The sequence below is a fragment of the Mirounga leonina genome, unplaced genomic scaffold (assembly GCF_011800145.1).
Source record: "Mirounga leonina isolate KUSES-001 unplaced genomic scaffold, KU_Mleo_1.0 Mir_418, whole genome shotgun sequence".
NCBI lineage: Eukaryota > Metazoa > Chordata > Mammalia > Carnivora > Phocidae > Mirounga > Mirounga leonina.
In genome coordinates, this window is record NW_023270739.1 from 24,041,305 (window position 1) to 24,046,065 (window position 4,761).

Here is a 4,761-nt window from a genome sequence, read left to right on the forward strand (position 1 = left end):
TCCTTCCTTCCTTCCTTCCTTCCTTCCTTCCTTCCTTCCTTCCTTCCCTCTTTCCTTCCTTCCTTCCCTCTTTCAAAACTCATTTACAGATATTGGCTACACACTGTGTCACAATCAATAAATTCCAAATTTAATGCATATATTTTTCATTAAGAAGAGGTTTTTGTGTTTTTTTAACGATGCAGATTTATTATCTTACAGTTCTAGAGGTGAGACGTCTGCAATCGGTTTCACTAGACTTAAGTCAAGGTGTCTTCAGGGGCTGGTTCCCTCTGGAGACTCAAGAAGAGAATGTTTCCCTGCCTTTTCCAGCTTCTGGAGGCTGGCTGCACTCCCTGGCTAATGACCCCTTCCTTGAATCATTCTGACACCAGGAAACTGAAGGGACTCCGTGAAAAAAGCTCGTTTTTTTTTTTTTTCTTTGCTCCTTTTCCTGCTTCTATTCTTGCTAGGACCTGTACCCTTGCCTTACAGAGAGGCCTTAATGTTTGTCCTCCCTATAAAGGTCAAGGAGTTAATGATTTCTTTGGAGTCTTCCAGCACAATAGATAATATCTAGGGACTGACCAGGTGAGGTCATCATGTATGTTTTCTAAGACCACCGACTCCAGACACCTTGATGCCAAGACCCCCAGCTCCAGAGCATCAGTGACTTATGGAGGACACCGGAGCAAGGATTTGTCCGACCAGTTCCTGGATGCCTTTGAGGACACGTACACCAGACCATCGTCCTCAGTAAAAACCCCAGACCTCAAGCAAAGATGAGACTCATTCTCCTTTTCCTTTCCAAGTCTCCCAGAGGTTCCATCTGTGTCCACTCTCTCTCAACATCCTCAATGAACTCTGCTCTCACTTCCTGCTGGTTCATGTTTGATTGCTATCCTTAACTTTTGTTTATTTATGTATTTTTAAGTAGGCTCTAGGCCCAGTGTGGGGCTTGAATTCATGACCTGAGATAAAGAGTTGCCTACTCTACCGACTGAGCCAGCCAGGCACCTCACATTGGATTTCTATCCTGCATGTAGCCAAGGACCCTCGTGGGTGGTCGGGCAGGACCCCGACTGGGTCCTCAGACCTGGCCTGCCAGCATCAGTTCCAGCCCCTTGCTTCCATGGTCTCATCTTTTAAAATTGTGGTAAAATGTACCTAACATAAAATTTAGCGTTTTACTTATTTTTAAGTGGACTCTTCAGTGCCATGAAGTACATTCACATTATTGTATAGCCATTGCCACCATCCATTTACAGGACTTTTTAATAGAAAAGAGTTTTAAAATGTTGACCATTGTTTTTATTATTACCTTCAATGTGGTATATGGAATGAATCAGAGCTTTGTAGGCATGGATAAGTTTCCAACTTCTGATCCTCAGTAAAGTCACATATAATGTTTAGATAGAGTTGTAGACAGCGTAGATGACATGTCTAGAACGAGCCAGACTCTTTGCTTTTAACAGTTTAGATCTAGTATATATGAACATATAGAATCCAGTTATTTTCCAACATTTCTTCCAGAGGGAAGGTAGCTCAACTCCTATTTAGCATGAGATCTTAACTGCTCAGCTTCCAGAGGCTGAACTTGATCCGCTCACTACATTCACAGGCTCCCTTGCTCTTGGGCTTCTCGTTGGGCTGGAGCAGTGGAGAGCCCCTGCAGGAAGGGAGAAAGAGTCCAGGACTTATAGTGCATTGGTACCCTCCCTTTCATGTCTAAGTGTCTTCTAAATATTCTTCTACTGAAGGTCCCATCCTGTCTCTCTTGCATAGCTCTCCTTGGGTTCTGGTAACTGCTTCCGCCTCTTGCCCCTTTAAGTACTAGTCCAACTAGATCTATGGTAACTCCTGCTGTTGCTAACTTAGGTGTGCTTTCCCATTTCTTACTGGTTTTCTCAACCTCTGACCATACCTATTGCAACAGTCCCCTCCTTAAAAATTTCTTCAATTACATTTTTCCTTCTGGGCCCCTGATTGATACTCTCCTTTTTTTTTTTTTTTTTTGGAAACAAATCTTACTCTGAATTCCATTGTGTAAAACAGACAAAAGTGAAGGTACATTAGCTGATGCAAAGGTGAATAATGTAGGGCCTCAATTGCTTGCTTCTCCCCATCTGCTGAGGTGGCCTCTGAGGACTTAGGATTTGGAGGGACACATTTAGAAAAACACTGGACTGAAAAAACCCAAGGAAATGCTAGCCCTGACCAATGCTTGGATGACATCTCTCTACCAAACTCGTGAAATAACTTCATCTGACCTCACACCACACTTTGGAAGCATGTGAGAACACACCTTCGGATATTCATTCCATTTCACCAGTGCATCCACACCATCTCTTATGGAATTGATGCACTTTACTGCATTTCATTGGCTGTTCAGCTAGGGGGGCCACAGGTTGCTTTCTCAGTTTGAAGGCTGATAAGAATGATGACTTAGATTTGGCTTCACACCAACTTCACTTTGATTTACTACCTTTTTTTTTTTTTCCCCAAATAGGCAATGTAAAGAATATTCACAAGATAAAAAAGGATGAGTTATCCTAGATCCCCATTGCTTGCCTCGTTGCCACCATGTGTGGTTTTGGAAAACCTGTGCAGAATGAGAAGTCTACCAGGTCAGAAATCCCAACCATGCACTTTGGATGGGATGAGCCATCTCAGCTCTCACGAGGTCCACCCTGTTATCATAGATGGGAAGTTTTGTTGTGCCATCTCTGCGTGATTCCATGGTCCATTTTGTACTCCACTAATTTGTGGTTTAAATGCAATAGGCTTTGGTATGGCTTATCACATATGTATTAAGGGCAGTATTACTTTTTTTTCTGGTATTTATTTATTTGTTTATTTATTTATTTACTGGGATTTTTAAGATTTAAATTCAATTAATTAACATATTATTAGTTTCAGAGGTAGAGTTTAGTGATTATTCAGTCTTATATAATACCCAGTGCTCATTATATCACATGCCCTTCTTGATGCCCATCACCTAGTTACCCCATCCCCCCCCCCACCCTCCTCCCCTCTAACAACCCTCAGTTTATTTCCTATGATTAAGAGTCTCTTATGGTTTGTCTCCCTTTCTGATTTTGTCTTGTTTTATTTTTCCCCCTTCCCTTATGATCCTCTGTTTTGTTTCTTAAATTCTGCATATGAGTGAGATCGTGGGATAATTGTCTTTCTCTGATTGATTATTTCGCTTAGCATAATACCCTCTAGTTCCATCCATGTCATTGCAAATGGCAAGATTTCATTTTTTTTGATGGCTGAGTAGTATTCCATTGCATATATATACCACACCTTCTTTATCTGTTCATCTGTCGATGGATATCTGGGCTCTTTCCATAGTTTGGCTATTGTGGACATTGCTGCTATAAACATTGGGGTGCAGGTGCCCCTTTGGATCACTACATTTGTATCTTTGGGGAAATACCCAGTAGTGCAATTGCTGGGTTGTAGGGTAGCTCTATTTTCAACTTTTTGAGGAACCTCCATACTGTTTTCCAGAGTGGCTGCACCAGCTTGCATTCCCACCAACAGTGTAGGAGGGTTCCCCTTTCTTTGCATCCTCACCAACATTTGTCATTTCCTGACTTGTTAATTTTAGTAAGGGAAGTATTTTTAATAGATCTTAAACCATTAACTGTTATTTTGAATCTTCCCTAAACCTGCTTCCAAAGAAAGTCGGTGGAGACCTGATGCTTTTCTTAAATTTAATCAAGTCACCTAGAGTATGGAGAAAATCAGTAGGAACTGCTGGAGAATTCACGTATCTCCCTATGCTTTTGAAGTCCTTGCCTTTACCTCCCTCTTCATACTTCCCTCAAGGGCTGAAAGAAGCACAACTTGATACTAGGCTTCGATTATTTGGTTCAGTGCTGCTAATATAGTTTGTTAAAAGTGAACAATTCAGTTAAGTTAAAAAGATCTACTTGAAAAAAAAATCTACTTGATGCCAAATAGCTGGCTAGTAGTACTGTGTATATTCCATAGAATCCCCAAACTATTTTTGCCTTAAATATACAAAGCCATCATCTGCACTTTGCTTATTGTGTTGTGATTTTTCATGGATTTACTTCTAATTGCAAATGAATTATTTGTTGTCACATGTGAAATTAACAAGAAGAAAAATGTTCTCATTTACAGGAGGTCAGGTGTAGGTTGTTTCCCATAAATATTGGGAAATTTTCAAGAGTCAAGCAACATATACATATTAAGTGAAAAGAAAAAAAGATCACTAAGTAGGATCAAAGGATTATTGAATTGCTCTCAAGATTGTTGGATTTGGACCATATCTTCACAAGTAGAAAGATACTAGGTTGAGGAACCCTGTAAGGCAACTGTTATAAGAATAGTTCTATACCCTTGTATCTTAGTTTGAGCTGCTATAACAAACTTCCATAGACCAGGGGTTAGAAATTAATTGCTTACAGTCCTGGAGGCTGGAAGTCTGAGATCTGGGTGCCAGCATGGTTGGGTGAGGACCATCTTTTGGATTGCAGACTTACTATTATCCTTACATGGAGGAAGGGACTAGTGAACTTTATGGTTTCTTTTATAAGAATACTAATCTCAATCATGAGGGCTCTACTTTCATGACCTAATTACTTCCCAAAGACCCCACCTACTACCATTATCACCTTTGGAGATTAGGATGCAACATATGAATTTGGAGTGGAGGGTACAACATTCAAACCACAGTCCTTCCTTCCTTCCATCCTTCCATCCTTCCTTCCTTCCTTCCTTCCTTCCTTCCTTCCTTCCTTCCTTCCT